The 23,590-nt window shown below is 39.3% G+C and overlaps 1 protein-coding gene across 2 annotated transcripts in view; it reads right to left on the bottom strand.

Annotated features, from left to right (window-relative positions):
• The window catches only part of ANKDD1B (ankyrin repeat and death domain containing 1B), a 1,083,940-nt gene that overhangs the window by 727,694 nt on the left and 332,656 nt on the right, over window positions 1-23,590 (bottom strand). The window lies entirely within an intron of this gene.

Genomic DNA, 23,590 nt, shown 5'->3' with positions numbered 1-23,590 from the left:
TTACAGGTAACTTAAATGCAAAAACGACAAACAGTAACTTTCTTTCAAGTGAAACAAGGAAATAAGTACAGTAAGCAATGCAGATATCACTAGTGATCCACAGAAGCTGAGAAGCCGCGTATTAGGTGGAATTAGTGTTCCAGGGAAATAACAAGCAAACAAACAACAAGCATATAAACAAAGCTAGATTCAGCAGGCCTGGATCTAGTCTATGCTATAGCAAACAAGGTGTACCAATTTCAGTAAGATACAGTTCAAATATTCAGGCACTATAAACCTTTAACCAGAAATTCCCAGCTCAGAAGGGCAGAGTCCATCCTCTTCTCCCACAAGAGTGCAGACCACAAACCTTCTTAATGTAAAATAACTGGCCTGAAGCCCAAGTGCTTAAACCAGAACTAATACACTTTAAGAATAACAGACACTGGGCTCTCAATCAGCAGTTCCCAACTTAGAAGGATGAAAGCTACCTGTCCTGCCACCAAAGTGCATGCCACAAACCTTCCTAATGTAAAACAACTGGTCTGAAGCCCAAGTGCTTAATCCAAAAGACTTAGAATGATAGCTACACTTTAATCAAGTTACTGCCAAGCAGTAATAAATACAATTGAATACTTTAGAGAATGCCTGGATTAGTGCTCAAGTTACACAAACAAAGCTAGAACCAGCAGGCCCGAATCCAGTCTATGCCACAGCAAACAAGGCGCACCAACTTCAGTAAGAAGCAGTTCAGATATGCATGCACTATAAGCCTTCAACCAGAAATTCCCAGCTCAGAAGGGCAGAGTCCAGCCTCTCCACCCACAAGAGTGCAGACCACGAATCCTCTTAATGTAAAATAACTGGCCTGAAAGCCCAAGTGCTTAAACCAGAATTAATACACTTTTAGAATAACAGACACTGAGCCCTCAATCAGCAGTTCCCAACCTAGAAGGATGTAAGCTACCTGTTCTGCCACTACAGTGCAGACCACAAACCCTCTCAGTGCAAAACAACTGGTCCGAAGCCCAAGTGTTTAAACCAAAAGGCTTAGAGTGAGTTACACCAAGCAGCAATAAATACAATTGAGTACTTTTAAGATGATGCAAAAGTAAAAAAGTAGGTAGAAACACAAGTACAGTAAAAGCAGATGAATTTTTTTTTTTTTTTTCTGAACAAGTGCTGAGATCAAAGAAACAGATTTGAGTGCTGAAACTAGAAAACTGGCTAGTTATAAGAAAAAAAAACTAAGCTAGAAGGCTTCCCTCCAACACAGAAGGGCTTGGGGCTCAGAAGCCTACAAATAGTCTATACCACTTAACAGGAAAGGCAGGAAACAAGCTTAAATTTTTTTTTTTTTTTCTGTTTCCCAGATGCTCTCTTTGTACACAGTAGGAGTGCCTGAAATCAGAATATGATCTCACTGCACTCAGTTGAGTGAGCAAATGAGATGGGCCCAGAAGGAGTATCCAAACACAAACTTACAAGAGGGGCGGGCAGTTGCAAGGCCACTAAGATTAACACCAAAACAAAAACAGGGAGGGTGGGTGGGACTAACTGAAGAGCAGAGTGAAAACTTCCAATTCAGTTAATATTCCTTCCACACAGTTAAAATCAATTTAAATACTGTATTTTTTGAAAAAAAAAAAGAGCAGATAAAGGTACTTAAATTCTCTTATACGTCCAGTTGAATACAACAAGTTCTTAGCCGGCCAAAGCTGAGGTTTTAAGCAGAAAATATTTCACACTGTACCACTTAAATAGGCAAGGACAGGAAATCAAAGAATGTGACTACCCCCACACCTGTAATTACTAGCAAATAACAAAATTCAGCCAACACTGACTAACTTCCAGTTCAGTTAATATTCCTTCCACACAGTTAAAATCAATTTAAATACTGTATTTTTGGGGAAAAAAGAGCAGATAAAGGTACTTAAATTCTCTTATACGTCCAGTTGAATACAGCAAGTTCTTAGCCAGCCAAAGCTGAGGTTTTTAAGCAGAAAATATTTCACACTGTACCACTTAAATAGGCAAGGACAGGAAATCAAAGAATGTGACTACCCCCACACCTGTAATTACTAGCAAATAACAAAATTCAGCCAACACTGACTAACTTCCAGTTCAGTTAATATTCCTTCCACACAGTTAAAATCAATTTAAATACTGTATTTTTTTGAAAAAAAAAGAGCAGATAAAGGTACTTAAATTCTCTTATACATCCAGTTGAATACAGCAAGTTCTTAACCGGCCAAAGCTGAGGTTTTTAAGCAGAAAATATTTCACACTGTACCACTTAAATAGGCAAGGACAGGAAATCAAAGAATGTGACTACCCCCACACCTGTAATTACTAGCAAATAACAAAATTCAGCCAACACTGACTAACTTCCAGTTCAATTAATATTCCTTCCACACAGTTAAAATCAATTTAAATACTGTATTTTTTTGAAAAAAAAAGAGCAGATAAAGGTACTTAAATTCTCTTATACGTCCAGTTTAATACAGCAAGTTCTTAGCCTAAAACACGTTTTGGGGATCAGTCAACCACTCCAAAACTGTAAATTAGGACAGGAAGAGCAAATTGGTTTATAGCTTGGATTTTGTTCCTAGATGTCAGTGCTATTTTCAGGATTAATTTAAGTCTTCTAAAGTACTCCTTACTAAGTTTTATTCTCATTTGTTCATGTTTTATTTTTGATCCTTTATCAATTCCCAAATATTTATGCACTCCTTCTTGTTCAAGTTCTTTTATATCACAATCTTGTCCTAAACTGATGTTTTCTTGGTCCTGAAGTTTTCCTGCCTTAAAGGTTGTTTTTCCACATTTATCAAGACCAAATGACATTTTATATCATCTGAAAAAGTTTTGACAGCTTGCAGTTGTCCTTTCAGTTCCTCATCTGATGAGCTATGCAGTTTTAAATCATTGACAAAGATAAGATGAGATGTCTTTACACTTTGTTGTTGTCTAGGAGCCAAATTATAGCCATAGCCTAAGCTGTTTAGTAGACAGCTTAATGGGTTAAGGGCAAGGCAGAATAGCAGCGGTGAGAGACACCCTGGAATATCCCCCTTTGAATTTTTATCCATGGAATAATAATTTGTTCTTTACCATGGCTTAATTGCAAAGTGTTCTGCCACTGTTTCATGGTGACTGTAGTGCAGTCGATCAGTGTAGGGTGTATGTTATACAATTTTAAGCACTCTTTTATCCATGAATGTGGGATACCATCAAATGCTTTTTTGTAGTCAAGCCATCCCATACTTAAATTCTTCCCTTTTTACAGTTCTTCACTATGAATTTATTTAGCAACAAGTGATCCTTTGTTCCATATGACTTTTTTTATTGCCCTTTTGTTCTGTTGCCATAATTGAGTTTTCTTCTAAATGACTATAGACTCTGTCGGCATCAATTCCCGTGTATGGTTTATATGTTGTCAAAAGGCAAGTTATTGGTGTATAATTTTTAGGGTAGCTTGTAGGTTCACTCTTAAGTAGGAGCACTGTTTTTCCTGTTGTTAGCCAGGTTGGTGTCTGTTCAGGGTGAACATATAAATAGTTTTTACTCATGGCTAAATCTTCATGCAAAGATGTTAATACTTTTAACCAGAAGTTAGATACTGCATCTGGGCCTGGGGTTTTCCAATTTGAGGCTTTTCTTAACTCTGTTTCAATCTCTCTGGCTGTTACTTCATCCCATTTCATATCCTGTACCTTTAAACTTCTTATTCTTTCTTTTGCTTCTTCTATACATTTAGCATCTTTGTTATGTTCCACAGGATCTTCATAGATACATCTTCAAAATGTATCTATTTTTTTCTTTTTTGGTGGTCTTTTAGTTCCTTTTACCTTGTTTACCAATTCTATATAAAACTTTTTGGGTCATCAATAAATTGCTTATGTACTTTTCCTTTATATATTTCTATGTATCTTCTAAGTTTTTCTGCCTGTGCTGATATTTTTAGTTTACTTGCAATAGTGCATGATAGATCTTGGTCTGTTCTAATACTGTGCATTGCTTTTATCACATCTATATTTAGTGATACGTCTTGTCTTAACTGCTTTATAGTTTCCTCTATTCGATATTTCTATGATGGCATTCAATTTCTCCCCTTCCTTTCCCTCACTACCCTGTGTTCTTGTGGTAGGACTTTATCAGTTATTAATTTAGCTGCACAGTAATACATCCTGTTTACTTCTGTTATAGTGCATGGATCTCTATGGACAGTCCTAATTATTGTGGTCATTTGTTTTATCAGACTTCTGACTTTTTGGGTTTTATTAACCTCCTGCAGTCTATTTCTTTCATTGATCTTGATATAGCTGTCTATGTCTATTAAATCAAGCAACTATTATCTTAGCTCATTTTCTTTCAAACTAAGGGCACATCCCTTGTTTTCCATTTCCTGCAGGCATTCTACAGAAGGCTCTATAGCATCTTCCTGTGGCACATTCTCTTCAGTTTCATCCTGTGCCATCCAGTGCTCTGTCATATGGGAACTCACTGGCCTATCACTCCTCAACATTGACTGCATCAGAGTTTCCACAGTTTCCTGTTCCTTCTCTTGCTGTCTACCTTCAGGTGAACATTTATACTGGTTTCCTGTGGAAGCCACCAAATTATCTTCATATGGCGCCTGACTAATTGCTTCCTGTTCCACTGGTTTCCCCTTAATTTGGAAATCCATTGCTCTATCCTGTTGTGGTGCTTCTTGAATTAGATTTTCTACACTGAATCCTTCACTTTGCAGATTCTCCATAACCTCAAATTCTGTTTCTTTAACTTCTCCATTACTAATCTCCTTTTCTGCTTTTCCTCTTTGTCTTCTTATTTTTGTATTGTAAAGTTTTCCATGTTTGGATTCCTTTGCCTGCATTTATCTTCAAATATCTTTGGTGCTGCTCTTTTTATATTGGTTAGTTTTGCTTTCTCCTTTGCATAAATATTACACCATATTAAATTTATTTTTCTTTCCCATGTCCATATTTCTTCTTCAGATGTTTCCTGATCTTCCTGCTTCTCCTTACTTTGGTGACTCACTCCACCATACTGTGATGTAATCTCTGTTAGACCTTCTACACCAAATCCTTCACGTCACAGGCACTCCATAACTTCCAACTTCTATTTTTTTAACTTCTACTTTACTAATCTTCTTTTCTACATTCTATCTTTGTGATATTATTTTTTTTTACTGTGAAATTTTCAATATCTGGATGCCTTTGCCTGTATTTCTATTTGAATATCTTTGGGGCTGCCTTCTTTATATTGATTAATTTGGCTTTTTCCTTTGCGTAAATATTGCACTATATCAAATCTCTCTCTTTCCCATGTCCATATTTCTTTTTTTATACTTTTCAAATATCTCTTGGTTTTGTTGTTTATATTTTTCCACTTCCTCAGATGTTTCTTTTTCCAAACAGATGAAAATTTATTAATCTATATACTGTTTTTCACAAATCTGTTGTATTAATGAACGCAAATTTTCATTTGAAGCTTCTGACAGTTTTTTTTTTGTGGAAGTATTTTCTTGTCCAGAAAGTTTGTACTGATGGTGATGAAGTCCAGTAAGTTCTAGGCATATATGTTTGAGGTTGTACAAGAAGTCTCTCAGTTAATGAAGGGATAGCTGTAGACGTCTAGGAGAATGCTGTTTGGTTTAATGAATACGAGCTCCATCTTAGTTAGTAGGAAGTATGGGCTGAGGAGGACATAAAGTGGGTCCTGTAGTTAGTGTAGTATGTGATATGATAAGGAGTTTTGTTAATGTTAAGTTGGACATGGAGGAGTTCCTTGTAATTATTTTGTCTAATTACTCTAGAGGTGAAATATCTTTTTAAGAAAATGGAGACACAGCTGCCTTTAGTGCCTACATGTAGTGTGGTGGGTCTAAACATGAGGTGGGCATTTAAACCTTGCTCTAATGGAGTGCTCTCTTTGGTCTTAAACTAGATTTCCATGGCAATGAATATATTAATGTTTTCCAGGGTAAGGAGTACTTGTAGGGCGTGGAGCTTTTTGCTTAGCCTGCTAGCGCTGAGCAGCAATACCGTTATGCTTTCTGGATTCTGTTTTGTTATGTGGGAAGTTTTAAGACTGATTTTCCCTAAAAACATTAGAAGATTGACATTGCCTAAGAACTTTAAAAGACTGACATTGCCTAAAAATATTGTACTTGTGTGTACTCCGAGTTTATATTTGTATTTTAAAAAACGTTTTTTGAATATTTCTTTCTTCATCAAAGTTGAATTCTAAGTAATTCAAGATTTTGTTTTTGCATGTTAATTCAACTTTCATTGGTGTGAGAGCTGAACAGGTATAAAGTGAAGGCTCATCACATAAATGCTGAAGTCAATTGATGAAGTAACTACAAAACACATCATCTTATGTGTCAGAAATAAGTAGAACCTATATGACAGGATGGTAATATTTCTTCAAATCAGGCCTATATTATATTAGGGACTACTTACCACATGCATTTCAAATTCTGAAAGGAAGCAAACTTTGTTTCATCCTTGTTAGCACTCAAAGCTGTGTGATTCTTCTGGAACTCATCCTGAGAAATGACAAACCAGGCTGATGCTACCTTTAGAGATGACATGTATAGCATAGTGCAGAAAAGAAGGACATGCTTACCTGCAAGGAGTATTTGCATTTCTAGATGGTGGGTCTTTCTCCACAGAAGTTTGGTGCACTAAGTATATGCAGCATGCAGCTTGGCATAATCTGTTTACTCTTATTGCATCCTAAAACGTATGCATTTTATCTGCAAAATACATCCAGCCATGATGTACTGCAGAAGAGGAAGCACTACAGCTCAGCATTGGATTCTAAGATATTTGTCTTAACACGTGCATTTTATACATACAGTGAACTATATTATTATTATTATAGCTGCCCTGTGCAGTTTTAGGGAGAAAAACACATTTCTTACAGTTACTAACTTATAAAGAGAAAACATGTCCATCCTCCAAGTGCTTTTATTATGTTTTACTATAAAATGTTGAATTCCACTATATCAAGGAGCTGAAACATCAAATAAAATAATGCCTGAAACACAGAAGGATGAAACAATTAACTCAAACTTTAAGTGTTGTTTGCAGGGGGGCAAGCCCTCCACACCCCCAAACTTATACACACCAATTAATGGGTTGCACTAACTTAAAGGGTGAATCTCCTAAAACAACTGAAGCATTGTCAATGCACACTTAGAAATTACATCAGCAATGACTTCCTACGGGAAACAATGACTGACATTGACTTGTTTGGCTTTTTTCTTTGGGCTACTGATGTTCGATGAATTTCACTTTAACCAACTGTAGAGTAGCCCTTTCATTAAGCTTCCTTGCAGATTAGAGAACAGTTCTAAGTATATTAATTACTTATTTATGAAGACTCTGAAATCAAAAATAGGCTGAGGAATGTGGCAACAAGGGTCACTGAGCTCTTCTGTCAAATTTCTGAAACTGACCCTAAAAATTTAGAACATGACAAATTGATTTTTTTATATTTTCACTTTAGTTTATGCATATTCACAAGACACAAGAATAAATGCTTTAAAGTATCCAAAAAATAACACCATGAGTTTAAAACAATAATGCTGTACTTATCCAACAGGTATTTAGGGACAGTTCTGTTTGTAATGTTGGCAACCTGGGTTGAACTAGTGATCTAGAAACCAGTGGGTTGCATGGTGAGAAAAGGGTCGAGCAGCCAAAGGTCAAGTCCTCCCTTCTCAAGAGAAAGATAAAAGAGAAGACCCTACTTGCAGAAGCATCAGTTAATGATTGCCAAGGGCTAGCCATATGCTCAGGAGGATCAGCCTATTGGCAGTTTCAGAAGGAGGCATTGAACATCATACAGTGGACTGCAGTGATTGTGAAAGCATGCATGTGAGGCACAAGAGGCCATAGTGCATGTACACACATTTTGGTTCATGTCACGGTACAGTTGTGGAACACTCTGTTATATAAAAACAAATTTCAGACTTCCATAGCTATCAAAGATGTATATGACACTCAAATAAAAGAGAGTGGCTGAATATATTGAAGGCAGTGGCCAGATATATGGTGGAGCAAAGCAGAAAAATAAAGCTGCACAGTGGCAGCAGCTAGTCCTGCAGAGACTTTCTAAACACCCCAGTGTAAAACAACATAAACAATACTGACTTAAATTAGTATAAACAAAGTGGTCTATTTCCACAGTGTCAAACAACATAAACAATCCTGACTTAAATTAGTATAAAACAAAATGGTTTATTACCACTGCGATCTACATTTTCATACCGCAATGACCTGTACAGCAGACATGTATGTTCTTGCATTTCTTTAAACGTCTTTGCCCCCCCTCCTTTTTTAACTGCCACAGAAACTTGTACTCCCTTGTGTTCTTCCCAGCCTTTGACCTATCCCTAGCTTCTCACCCTTTGCTCCTCTCAGCAACATTCCTCCATACTTTGCTTATCCACTCCTCACATGCAGTCCGAAGTTAGCTCCATTTTTTCCAGTCATCTCATTCTCACATCTCATCTTTGATCCTCTTCCACCCCAATTCCCTAGACAAACACTGCTCTCCTCCCATTTTTATCCATCCAATAAACCCCCCTTAATGGAATATTGCTTTCCTTTCTCACACTCCATATTCTCTAAATCTTCAAGCCTCTACTACAGTTACTTAACACTAGGAATACATTTAATCATGACATATATTTATACTCTCCTGCTTCTAGTAATTATTTTTCTTCAACTCTTACACAAAAACACACAGCAATTACCTGACTGCCACTGCCTCCATATATCAAACTACGTTAATACCTTCACACATACTACCTACACATACCCCATACCTACACACATACTACCGACCAATACCTACACACATACTACCTACACATACACCATACCTGCACACATAGTACCTAGCCATATGCCATAGCTACACACATACTACCGACCGATACCTACACACATACTACCTACCTGTACACCATACTTACACACATACTACCTACCTGTATCCCATTACACATTCATATCACATTGGACCCATGCCAGCACTCAACTCACATACATCAAACATATCTGGGTCCCAATCCCTCATTATTTCTAAGTTTGGTAGAAAAAAACAGTTATACCCAAAACTACACATTCCAAAAGCATTATTCAAATTCAGTCCCATTGTCTTTATACTTCTGCTAAAAGGCAGCATTCAGCCCAGTCTGGGGCCACTTAACAATAAACTCAAATAAATAAAAGTTAGTATCACAGGCAGTAAAGGTCCGGTATAAATAACAAAGTTCTAAGCAGCAAAGAATATATACCAAGGACCACACATGGCTAAAATAAAATCAAGTTTAATAAAAGGTACGAGCTTTTGTGTCCCACACTAGGCACTTCATCAGACAAAATACAAAACAATACACACAGTATATATATATTACAACCAATTAACCAATTAATGAAACAATTTACGTTCTTTCAGTAGGGGTTTTAAAGGCACATACCCATTTAAACCTGGAGATTTATGTGCTTGCAATATAGTAATCCATCTAGTTTCAGCTTTTTCAGTCTTATTATTTATATCACTATTATTCATATACACACATTGCAGTACTAAAAAACTAAAAGAATGATCATTAAAAACATCAATATGTCTATATAACTAGTGATGTCCTTATTCCTCATATAACTTGCATGCTCTAACAGGCGTTCCCTCAAGGTCCTGCATGTCTTACCCACATAGAAGCTACAACATTGATTGCATACAGCAAGATATACTATATTTCTAGTCAGACAATCTGCATAAAATCTAGGATTAAATATGTAGCTAGTTAAAGGATGAACAAAAATATTAGAACTAGAAATAAAGGAACATGATGCACAACCCCGGCAAGCAAATGTCCCTTTTCTATCTGAAAGTGAACTAATTCTCCTACTGTTATCATAACAAAGTTGTCTTTTAAGGGATAGACTACTCTTAAAACAAAACTTTGGTGTCTCGCCAACTACATCAGATATAAGCACTGGCCAATTCTTCTGTATAACATCGCAAATCTTACTTACATCACTAGTAAAAGTAATGACAGGTTTAACATGTCTGTCATATCATATTAGAAAAATAAGATTTAGCCAGATTCTGCCTAGCATTTCTTATCACCTTGTCTGCTGGGTCAACGTCCCACTTAGAGTAACCTCAAACCAGTAATTCATGTCTCAGTGTACCATATGCTTGATGAAAATATTCATCACTTGTACGACATCTAAATACTCTAAAAGTTTGACTCATGGCAATATTCTTAAAAACATATCCTGGATGCATACTGGTATGATGCAACAAGGTGTTTCTTCTGCAGGATTTCCTATAACTAGAGGTTTCTAACATACCTCTATCTCCTTTATAAAGCTGTACATCCAAGAAATCAATACAGTCCATGTCGGCATTTCTAGTAAGCCTAAGATATTCAGTAGTCGACTCAAGATATGTAACAAATAAGTCTAAATCAGACATGGAACCATCCAATAGAAAAAATATGTCATCAACAAATCTTCTGAAGAATTCTAAATGCTGTGAAAAGGCATGTGAACACAAAACATACTCATCTTCCCAAGTGACCATCACAAGGTTGGCATAGCTATTGGGACATGAAGTGTCCATAGCCACGCCAACCTTCTGTAGATAAATACAGTCCTTAACATAAATACATTATTTTCAAGGACAAGATCCAAAAGCGCATATATCAAAAATATCAGATCATTAGAATAATCACTATGCTTATGCAGAAAAAGATTAATAGCTTCTACACCTTCCATATTTGGAATCACTGTAAACAGTGGATCGACATCCTGTGTTACAAGTATAAGCACTAAATAAGCTACAAATTACTACAGCACTCAACTTTCCTCACTGTTTAGAGGAAAACAGTTTCTAGTACTTAACAAATAAGCACCTATCTAGGCATGTCTAAGGGTCAGCCCCCGGTGTTTTCTCCTGTCTACCTGATGAATCTGGGCATCTTGGGGCAATGCAGTAATTGCCTCATGTACACAGACAACCCTCTCCTCCTACCACCCAACACTACAACCTGTGAGAGATGCACTTATATAGCCAAACTGGAAGCAAAGCTCTCTTCACCCAAGACTGGACTAGACAGTCAAGAGGAGAAGGTAAACACTTGCACCACACCACACTCAGCACATAGTCCCTCAAAACCTACACCACCAAAACACACACATAGAAACACAAAACACACACCTACATTTGCGGAGGCTCTCAGTAAAAACCTGCCCAAGCAACAGGGACCTCCAAAGCAGAAACACAAGCAACCTCCACCCCCCAACACAACCCAAATGACACATAGCCCACAAACTCAGTGTGCCACTCAACCACAGCCCATAAGGCATAACAACGTACCCAACACTCTAGTCATAGGTGAATTTATAGTCAGGCACACTGATGTTCCACTCACAAGGCTAAACAAGGAGAAAGTTACTGTCAGCTGCCTGTTGGGTGCCAGGATCCACCACATAACACATGCACTCAGGTCACTCCACAACAAGTACAAATATGACTCTGTCATTGTCCATGTTGGTGTGAATGACCTGAGATGTACCTCCTTGGACTACATGAAAAGGGACATGGAGGAGCTGTCCAATCTTGTAGCCCAGGCAGGTATGACCCTAGCCCTGAGTAGCATCCTGCCATCACCCAGAATGATACCACAGTACAAGGACAAAATGATTGACTTCAACAATTGGCTAAGCTTCTGGTGTCATTCTAAGGGGATCCAGTATCTGTCTGCCTGGGATGACATGATCGACAAGCCACGATGCTTTGCCAGAGATGGCCTGCACCTGTCGCCCCTGGGATTCTGGATACTGGCTAAGGCTCTAGCCACCCCTATAGTGCCTTTTTTAGGCAAGGTTCACATGACAAATTCACCACCCTAACAGGTACAGGCAAGAAGAATCTGAGGGTATTGCTACTCAATGCTAGAAGTCTAAACCTCAAAATGCACTCTCTCGAGGCACTCCTTAAAATGAAGAACATCGACATCTGTGCAGTGACAGAGACCTGGTTCAAGGCTCCAGAGAGTACCCCTGCATTACCAGGCTATAATTCATACCACACCTTTCGGCCACCTAACCTGGACCGAAACACTAAAGGCAGAGGCGTGTCCATATTCATTAAGGATATCCATACCTCCAGGCTAGTTGCTCAGCATAATGCATCTGAGATTATCCAAGTGCAACTAACTCTGGGCAAGACCGCAATCCAAATTGTAGCTTGCTACAGATCCCCCACCATGCCCCAGGATTCCCACTCCTCATTTCTTAATACACTGGAAAATATTAGGGTACAACCTAACACCCTAATAATGGGCAATTTGAACTACCCTACCATTAACTGGGAAAACTACTCATGTACCAACTCTTGTGCTCAACGTTTTCTGAAATTCCAATGCCATGGATCAAATTATCCACACCCCCACCAGGAGCAGCAATATCCTAGACCTGGTTATTACCAACATGGGCAACCAGTGCTCCACACCAGAGGTCAATTCCTCGTTGGTCAGATCCGACCATAAGCTAATCACCCTAGACATCCACATCCCTCCCCCACCCCCCATTATGGAAACCACAGTAAAACATTTCTCCAAAGCCAACTTCACGCTTCTTAAGACAGAAGTGACAAACTTCACGACACCCATGCTGATGGACAATAGAGGTATGACTGCTGAATCCTACACAAATGCACTTTATAAGCACTTACATGAGTGCATGTATCGTGCAATCCCTAACAGAACCAAGATGCTATCCTCCAAAAAAAGGATGCCAATCTGGTGGTCCCCTGCCATAAACAAACTGTACAACAGAAGAAAGAAACTGTTACAAAAAAGAGTAAAATTCCATAATTGGAGAAACTCCCTGGTCAGCTTCAGTAAGAAGCTGAGATCCCTCATAATATCCTCCAAAGCTAGTTATGAAAACAAAATCGCCACTGACTCTAAAGACAAAAGCATTCTGCTCTGAGTTACAGCACAATGGCACTAAATATACAGAACCAATGGATATTGCCAACATCCTGGCAGATAGGTTCAGTGCTAACTTTACCCCTCTGTCATCCCCTAAAGGGCCCATCTCTATACCAAAAGAATGCAAAGTTCCTGTAATCACGGCTGCACAGGTAAAAAACACACTATCCAAAGCCCAAGAACACAGCATCCATGGGACCTGACGACATCCCAGGCTGTGTTCTACATGAACTACAGAACGAACTGGCACCCCACCTAAGTACCATGTTCAATCATAGCCTCACCTCAGGCTATGTGCCCTCTGAATGGCGCACAGTGACAGTTATCCCACTCCACAAAGGGGGAGCCACCACAGACCCCGGAAACTACTGCCCAATTAGCCTAACGAGCTTGATCTGCAAGGCTATGGAGCATATCATCATGGAACTTATAAACAATGACATTGGTAATCTCCAAACTCAGGACCCCACCCAGTTCGGGTTTGTAAAAGGCAGATAATGTCTCCTAAACCTGATAGACTTCTTTGAAGCAGTCACCAAAGCCGTAGATGAGGGTAAGGTGATTCATACAGCCTATCTAGATCTCGCCAAGGCTTTTGACACCATCCCCCACTCTGGAATTATAGATAAACTCACTAAACTAGGTATAAATCCCTATGTCACAAGATGGGTTGCCAACTGGCTCACTGACAGAACCCACACTGTGAAAGTAGCAGACACCAAATCCAGCTTCAGACCAGTGACAAGTGGAGTACCACAGGGTTCAGTCCTGGGCCCTCTCCTGTTTGGTATCTACTTCTCTGAAGTACAGGCCAACACAGAATGTCTTTGGCTAATGAAGTTCGCAGATGACTGCAAACTAGGAGCCATAATCAAAACTCCAAAAGATGTGAACATCCTACAAAAGAGCCTTGCTGAGACAGATGCCTGGTGTCAAAGCCATGGCCTCAAGCTCAATGCCAAAAAGTGCATTGTCATTCCTTTTGGTAAAAACTCAGTACCCATGAACTACCACATAGGTGGTAGTCTACTTAACACCAAAAGTGTGATAAGAGACCTTGGGACACAGGTGGACAGTAGTCTCTCCTTTGATAATCACATCGCCACAGTAGTCAGGAAATCCTTCTGTGTGGCACACCTCATCACAAAAGGTTTCTCATCCAGGAAAAAAGAGGTCATTGTTCCCCTCTACTCGTCACTCATTAGATCCATTATAGAGTACAATGCCCCTTTTGGTATGTATCTCACAACATATCTACAACAACTGGAAAGGCCACAGAAATATCTCACAAAGAGGATTACCGGCCTCAAAGAGATGCCCTATGCAGACCGTCTCAAAAAACTGCAGCTTTACTCCATTGCATATCGCCTACTCAGAGGCGATCTCTGCCTATCACACAAAGCTATGTCAAACCCAGAGCTTTTAGACATGCTCCACTTAAAGAAATCCCAATCCCTATGAGCTACACGCTCTAGGGACCTAAACCTTGTCACCACAATAAACAGAACATGCTGGAGGGATAGATTCCTGTCCCAGAGACTTCCCATACTCTGGAACAAACTACCTATCTATATCAAACAAAGCTCTTCATTAGCACTGTTCAAGAAAAATCTTGATAATTGGATGGGAGATAGAAAATTCACCCCGGGGATCACTTCTGTGGCTCTGCTCGACAGTGGCACAGGAAAATAATTTTCTTGGGTGGCGAAAGCCAGGGTACCTTTGGCTAGGCTTATATAGGCCCTAGGGCCAATAGCCTAGTACCTACCTATGAACCTATGAACCTATATAGTTAGAAACATCATGATCAGAGTTGAAATCAAACAAACCCTCAAGAAAATGCTGGGTGTCCTTTAAAATAGACAGAACAGCATCAACAACTGCCCTAAGTTTTTGTTCAACAAAGATGGATAAGAGCTTGGTTAACCAGCCATTGCCAGAGACAATTGGATGAAGGTGGGGGGGTCTAAGGCATTTTTATGCACCTTAAGTAGTCCATGGATCAGTGGTATCAAAGGAAATTCAACTGTAAAATACTCATAAAGCTCTAAATCAATAATTTGATTCATTAATAGATCATATAACTCATCATGAACATGTTGAACCAACTTATGCATAGAAGCAGACTATATTTTCATACACACAACAGTGTAAGATAAATTATCAAATATTTTGGCTTCATAATTTGTTTTATCGAACACTACAATTCCCCCACCCTTATTGGGAGGTCAAACTTGAATATCCACATTATTCTTAAGAATATTAAGAGCATCAACTTCTACAGGAGTCAAGTTCTTAAAAGAATTACTATTACCCCTCATTTGTAGATCAAGTAGATCTCATTCTCATTTATTCAAAAATAACTCAACAGATGCTGCTAGTGGTAGACAAAAAGTACTAGGTTTCTTATACTTAAACATAGAAGCATTGTCGGAAGGAAAAATTGTCCGTAACATGACATTCCATGCAAAAAGTCTCAGTTGTAGCATAGTATCAGTCAAATCAGTTCTACAAGTAGGAATGAAGGATAAGCCATGATTCAGGACACTAACCTGTGCATCAATAAGCTGACATGAAGAAAGATTAAAAACTAGCATATTTTTAGTTGCTTCCAAGGAGATTTCTTCATTGTCTCAGTCTCGATCGACAATTTCCTTTTTTTTTTTGTCACTTCGGACATCCACATCTTTTATAGGGGCAGGAAGAGCTAGAAAAGGGGTTTCTGATGCCAACGGAGTAACCACCACTTTATGTCTTGCCCCTACCTGTTCATTCTCATCATGGGGGTGAGCATGCTCAATGCCAGACAAGGCTGATGCTCTAATATCATCAGATGCAAAGGAGGTGTGTCTGCCTTCCACTTCACATTGAATATTCAAGGAAATGGCATTGCGAACTTCACTGTTATTATCAACTTCATAGATGGTGTCAGAATCAGAGTCATCAGATATATTACGTGGACAAACAAAAATATGGCCTTTACAAAAAATCATTGTAGTCACGATTAAGTCTTTTACTTTTTTGTAGTTTCAGTTTATTCTCATAAACTGAAACATTCGTAAACATTTCATCAAGCCGTACCAAATAAACATCGACAACAGTCTTAGAATGCACCTCATTAAGGAAGTCATCGACCTATTTATAAAGTTCATCTTCCACAGGTCTAAAAAATTTATCAGTAAGCGCATATAAGTGAAACCTATTTCAAGATTAAGTTCTTGCCACTTAAGCAAAAATTCAGGGAAAGCAACACCATGGGTTGGCATCTTCAAGACACGAAGGCCTCTAGGGACCACCTTAAAATGTAGACATGCTTCGAGGTGTAGTCGTTGCCATTGATAACGCTTTAAGTTATACAACTTGTTCTCAATGTCTTTAAGTTTGTAATTAAAAAGCTCTGCATCAGATACAGTAACTTCATCATGGCAACAATTATTGCCCAGCTTCAAAGAGAACAATGGATTCTCCTTAACTTGCACCAAACAATGTAACCTACTTGCTGGAGCATTCTTATCAAAGCCCACAGCTGTATAGTCAAGTTCAAGATCCAGCCCTTCAGCCATGCTTGCCCAGAAACAGCCAACAAAGTAAACTCAAATAAATAAAAGCTAGTATCACAGGCAGTAAAGGTCCGGTATAAATAATAAAGTTCCAAGCAGCAAAGAATATATACCAAGGACCGCACACAGCTAAAATAAAATCAAGTTTAATAAAAGGTAAGCCCTTTCGTTCTCCACACTAGCACTTCATCAGACAAAATGCAAAGCAATACACACAGTATATATATCACAACCAATGAACCAATCAATGAAACAATTTACATTCTTTCAGAAGGGGTTTTAAAGGCACCCATTTAAACCTGGAGATTTATGTGCTTGCAATATAGTAATACATCTAGTTTCAGCTTTTTCAATCTTATTATTTATATCCCCCCCCCCCCATTATTCATATGCATATAATTGGTTAATTGGTTGTGATATATATACTGTGTGTATTGCTTTGTATTTTGTTAAGTGCCTAGTGTGGGGCACAAAACCGCTTACCTTTTATTAAACTTGATTTTATTTTAGCTGTATGTGGTCCTTGGTATATATTCTTTGTGGTTTACCACTTAACAATAGTGCCTCAACTCAAACTAATAAACAGTGTCATATTGCTCCCTCTTTAAAGCCCATTGCATCACAAAGAAAATCAACCAAATCAATGCCTTTTCCATATAACATAATCTTGACATTATAACTATTACAGAAACATGGATGAAAGCTGACACCCTTAATCTTTACTGCCTCATACCAAACTATCATTACCTACAAGATTCCAAACTAGGCAAAAAACCTGGGGAAGGGGCACTAGTTCTCTTCAAAGACAACCTTAACTCCACCATCATTGCACAAGCTAACAGTAACTCAGAATCAGATCCTAATTAGATCCTTTTAAAACCTCTTGTTATAGCCAGTGCCTACCTACCTTCACCAGCCTCACTACCAAAATTCAGTACCCTCATCCAATAAATATATGTCAAAGCTCCCAATACACTGCAGCCTAATCATTCTTGGAGACTTCAACCCTAATTACATAGGACCAATAACCATTTATATGTCAGAACTCCTGGCCAGCTTAAGTCTTACTCAAACCAACTCTGAAGCCACCAGACCAAACTCTCAGTCCAATAGGCACACCTTGCTAGATCTTGTTATGGCTAATAATCCTGCAATAATATCTAACCTCACCATATATGCACCCTCCCTCACTGAACACTGTCCAATAACTTTCTCATAACATAATCTAACATTAAAATGTAAACCTAAACTTATTACCGTCAGACCCAAACCCTTCACAATATCACCAATTTTAAAAAACACCTTACCAGCCTTTATTGCTCTCAGTTACTTCATAGGATCATAGGAGGTTATTAGGCTATTGGCCCTGAGGCCCTTATAAGCTTAGCCAAGAGTTTAGCCCATGTTTAGCCAAATCAGCAACTGATGCCCCTGTCCAGCAGGGACATGGGTGGAATCCCAGAGGTATATTTTCTGTTTCCCATCCAGTTATCCAGGTTGCACTTAAAAAGGGTTAAAGAGGTATTCTGCTTGATTTGGAGAGGGAGTCTATTCCATAGATGGGGGAGTCTCTGGAGCACAAATCTGTCCTGCCAACAAGTCTTGTTGATGTCACAGACCAGGTTGAGGCCGCACATGTGGGCTACTCAAATGGAACTTGACTTGTGGATATGCAGCAGTTCCATCAAGGTGGGGTCCGTGAACACCTTGTATGCCAGAAAGAGGTCACCTCTGAAGAGTCTGTATGAAACCGAGTAGAGGGATAGGGCTTTTAGCCTATCTGTGTGTGGTAGATGTTTGAGCCTCTGGATTCTAATGATGAGGAACCTCTGTGGTCTCTCCAGCTGCTGCATGTGCTTTGCGAGTACATGCCAAAAGGGGCATTGTACTCGATAATGGGCCATATAAAGGAAGAATACAGGGATGTTATGACCTCCTTGTCCCTGGATGAGATACCCTTACTTATGAGGTGGGCTATGTAGAAAGCTTTCCATACAATGGAAGCAACATGGTGGTCAAAAGTCAGGTTGCTATCAACCTGGATGCCCAAATCCCTCATTCTCCCCAAAGTGGATGATGATGCATTTTTTGGTATTCAGCTTGAGGCCCTGTTTCTGGCACCAGTCATTTGTCTGAATGATACCCTCTTGGAGGATGTCCACATCACTAGGGGAATTGATGACAGCACCCAGCTTGCAGTCTTCTGCAAACCTGGTCAGCCGTAGCCCACTGGTTTTAGCCTGCATCTCAGAAAAGTATATCCCAAATAACAGATGCCCCCAGACCAAACCCTGGGGTATGCTGCTTGTTACAGGTCTACTGCTTGAGGTGCCTTCCCCTATTTTGACTACATAGGTTCTATCAGTGAGCCAGTTTGTTGCTAACATATGGATTGATGCCTAGTTGAGAGAGTTTATCCTTTATATGCAAGTGGGGATAGTGTCAAAGGCTTTGGCCAGGTCAAGGTAGGCGGTGTGCACCATCTTCCTCTCATCCATAGCTTTGGTGACCTTCTCAAAGATGTTGACCAAATTTAGCAGACATGACCTCTCCTTGATGAAGCCAAACTGTGTGGGATCAAGTGTTTGGAGTTTGCCAATGTCCTTGTGATAATTCATTGCATGGCCTTGCAGATCAGGCTAATTAGGCTGATGGGTCTATAATTTTCCAGATAGGTGGACACTCCACCTTTTGTAAAGGGATGACAGTGGCTGTCGTCCACTCAGCTGGGATGAAGCCAGTACTCAGGTTTTGGTTGAATAGGGTGCCTAGTGGGGTCTATATCATATGAGCGAATCGCACAAATTGCGAACTCTCATAATATCGAACGTACCGGACCTTGAAGTGCTTTTCTGAGATCGCAATACAGTGAAGAATGGGATATTTGCCCTTTCCTCACTGTAGTGCAATCTCAGAGTTGGAGTATATATTTAGCGTGGGGATTGGGGGGTGCAGCCTCCCACAATAGGAAGTTTGAGGTCCGGTACGTTCGATATTATGACCATTCTCAATTTGTGTGATTCGCTCATATGATATAGACCCGCCTAGTGGTATGGCAAGTTGCTGCCTGAGTTCACGTAGGATGCAGCCTGAGATGTTATTGGGTCTCATGGAGGTGGTATTTTTTGCCTTTGAGAAAGCAGTAATGAACTTTTCCATAGGTATAAGGGGAAGGGGGCAGGTACTGGGGATGTCCTGATTTACTGATGGGGGGACAGACGGGTAAAGTTTTCACTGAATCCATCAGCCAGCAAGTTTGCTATATCTATGGCATTTGTATATGTGGTGTCCTTAACGACCAGTTCTAAACAGATCTAGGTGCTTCCTTTGAGGTTGCGGACATATGTGAAGAAGGCCTTATGATTGTCTCTAGTAGATGTGGCCAATTTGGACTCAAAGTTTGCTTTGGAGGATTTCACTAGTGCTCTTATTTGCTTGTTCAGGCTAAGGAGACATTGCTTCCAACTGGGCACCTGCTCCTTCTTGGTCTTGGACAGCAATGTTTTCCTTTTGTTATAGAGTTTATTTATTGCAGATGTTCACCAGACAGGTTTACTCTTTCTTGCAGAGGATGATTTAGTCCTGTCGGGCATGCCTGATTCCATGTATCTATATAAATACTCGTATAGTGCTTTGGTGTAGTTTTGGATATAGGTGCCAGTTCCTACAGAGGGGTGGGGTCTGTGAAGCTGTTTATACCATCCCTCAGGAGGCTGTAATCAGCTTTGAAGAAGTTTTTATGTCTGATCCTAGCTAGAGGGGGGGTTGGGAGAGATGGTGACTTCGAAAGTGACCGCTTTGTGGTCGGATCTTTACCAGGGAGGATGATACTATTGGGATGCTGCAGTGGTTACTCATGTTGGGTAATACCAAGTCCAAGATATTATCACCTCTTGTGAGGGTATCAACTAGCTGTTCCAAGGCATCTGCATTGACAAAATCAAGGAATCTCTGGTCATTTGTGTTCTGGCATGAGTAGTTCTTCCAGTCTATGTTTGGGAAGTTAAAGTCACCCAGGATCAGGGTAAAGGGTTGAATGTTGATAGATTCAAACAGGTCTAAGTAGGCGGATTGGGCATCTTGAGTCAGATTTGTGGGTCAGTAGCTAGCTATGATTTGAATAGGGGTCTTGACAATGGTTAACTGCACCTGGAGTGGCTCCTGTGCGTCACACTGTTTGACCAGCCTGGAGGTGTATATGTCCTTAATGTATATGAAACTCCACCTCCTTTGGCTTTACTGCCCACAGTTTGGGGTCGGAATGTGTGACAGGATGAGTAACCAGGTAAGGTTGGGATTCTGTCCGCAGCTTTGAAGCAGGTTTCTGTGACTTCCCAGATGTCACCATTTTCCAGGGTTAGGAATGCTTGCAACCATAAAAGACCCCAAAGAAGAAGCCAATGACCTTACTAATACCGAACTGTACTTGAAAAAAAAATTATTTCCATTAGTACAAAGGATACTACGGCCTCATAAATATGACTGAGTATCTAACAAACTGAAACACCTCCTCAAATTATGTGATGAAGCACAGCAGAGTTGGAAATGCATCTCTACTCAGACTCCTGAGCCAAATATACCTCACTATGCAACCTAGCCAAGCAATCTGGCTGCAGACTCAAAAACAGCTGCTACCAGAACAAACAAATATCACTTTTAGCCAAACCCAAAACATTCTGGAGGGATATCAACTTGTTAACTGGTCAGAAAATTCAGCACAACTCCACTCCCCTGAACGTCTCTAACACCATCACAACAAATTCTCATGTGCTAACTTCTTCAATTAATTCAGCAACCTACCTCACATCAACAATACAAAGCTACCAACCCAATAGCCACACAACAACCATCTCCCCTTTACATTCCACTATTCCACTTTAAAAGGATTAGAATCAAAGAGACAGAAACACAAACAGACCATATTCAAATAGATACTCTCCCAGGCCCAGATAATTTAGCCTTTTGGTTCATTCACCTTTGTAAGGACTTCATCTCCCATCCTCTTACTTACATATACAGCCACTACATAATTAATAAGATTATGTCTTAGATATGGAAAACACTCCTATTAAAAAAACTATTCAAGCCAACTACTGCTTCATAATACCGTCCTATGCCAATACTTCTGACTTTAGTTAAAATAATAGCAAAAATTATCCACAAACAAATTACTACTTATTTACATCAATATCATCTTCTATCCAAGGAGCAACATGGATTCTGGTCTGGACACAGCACACTAACAGCACTCTAATTCTTCACAGATGACATCCTATCTAGTATGGTCAAAGGCAACCTGACAGGACCTGACTCATTTACCTCACAAAGCATTTGATCTAACTGGCCATAACTTGCTATTTGACAAACGAACTGAAATAGGTATTAGTGGTTTGTAGATTTAGTCAACAACAGATCCTTCAAGGTAAAAGTGGGCACCACTATATCTGAAACAGCTCCACTTAGGAAACAAGTCCCCCAGGGTTCCACTTTAGCTCTTTTGCTATTTTCCATATTTATTAATAAACTTCCATCTGAATGCCTTCAGATACCTCGAATTCTTTATGTAGATAGCATGGTCATTTACACCTCAAACAAATCCCACACTATTACTCAGACTCAACTCCAAGATGACCTCCAAACCCTCAACCAATGGCTAATAAGCCAGCAGTTTATACTCAATCCCTTGAAAAACAAAGTAATGCTATTTGGAACCAGACATAAAATAGGCAAAGCACCCAGCATCATTAATATTAAAGATGCTAACAATACCACCATAGAAACAACTATATCCTTCAAATACCTTGGCATTTGGCTAGACCAATCTCTTAACTTTCATCCACACATTCAAAGCACATGCAAAACGTTCAACAGACTACTAGTTTGAGCAAACAAACTATTATCACCTTTTCTGTCCAAGCTAGATAAAGCTTCCATAGGGAAAGAAACACTCTTACCTCAACTCATACATGAACTACCTATAATACCTGCAGCTGCAAAGAAACCTGCCACCACCTTGCAAATCATAACCACCAAAATCTGCTGGCTTGTTACTAACTGCCCCATTAAGGAACACCATCGCCTAAGTCTTGCTAAGCCAAATGGCTCCCAATGCAATTGAAAGCCAGTCTCCTACTAGGATCACTAATTCACAAAGCCCTTTCTCCTAAAACATCTTCCTCTCTCAAGAATAAAATCTTCACCAAAACCCCCACATATAATCTCAGGTATCTCTCAATCTCAACCCATCCTACTAACTCCAAGAAACAAGCTTCATTGCACAGATTCTGCAGTCTTCATCTTAGCAGCTAAACTATGGTACTCCTTTCTAATCAAATACATTAAAAAATACTCAGACTTCAGACGACAGCTCAAGGAATACCACTTATCCCAAACAAAGTGCAGTTACACATATACATAGATCACATTACATGAACCCTGCAGCCCTCTCACACCCATTTACCCCTATTTCATCCTTCTTTATCTCACTTTATCATCCCCTCACTTACTGCCTCTCATTCATCATTCTTCCCTCTTCTCTTTGCATCTCTCACACTTCTCCTTTATACTGTTCTTTCCTCTGCATGCTTGTCTTACCATTTATTTGTCTTCTCACCATGGTATTTTCCTGTAACTATTCATACTCACCTCTTCTAATGTCTTCATACCTCTCTATATAATGATATGCTGTTATCTCTAAGCCATCTGATTCATTATGACTACATCTTTTCCAAAAGCTCTGCTAAGCATGATTCCATTTTTGCATCCATGTTTTGACACTGTAAACTGCTTCTTGAACCAAATATTGCAGCATATTCTTACATCTGTAAATATGTATGTTTTAGCATATCTTTGTATCAGTAAATATGTTTTTTTTTTATTTCTTATGTGATTCTATTCACTGAGGCTGTGCCTGTTAATAGTCCACTGAGATCAGTGCTTTATCCAAGTAAAGAAATACATTGAGATCAGTACTTTAGCCAAGTAAAGAAATATAAATAAATACAAATAAATAAATAAATAT

The sequence above is a fragment of the Protopterus annectens genome, chromosome 2.part2 (genome assembly GCF_019279795.1).
Source record: "Protopterus annectens isolate FY-2018-M chromosome 2.part2, PAN1.0, whole genome shotgun sequence".
NCBI classification, from domain to species: Eukaryota; Metazoa; Chordata; order Ceratodontiformes; family Protopteridae; genus Protopterus; species Protopterus annectens.
This window is presented reverse-complemented; position numbering and strand designations above follow the sequence as displayed.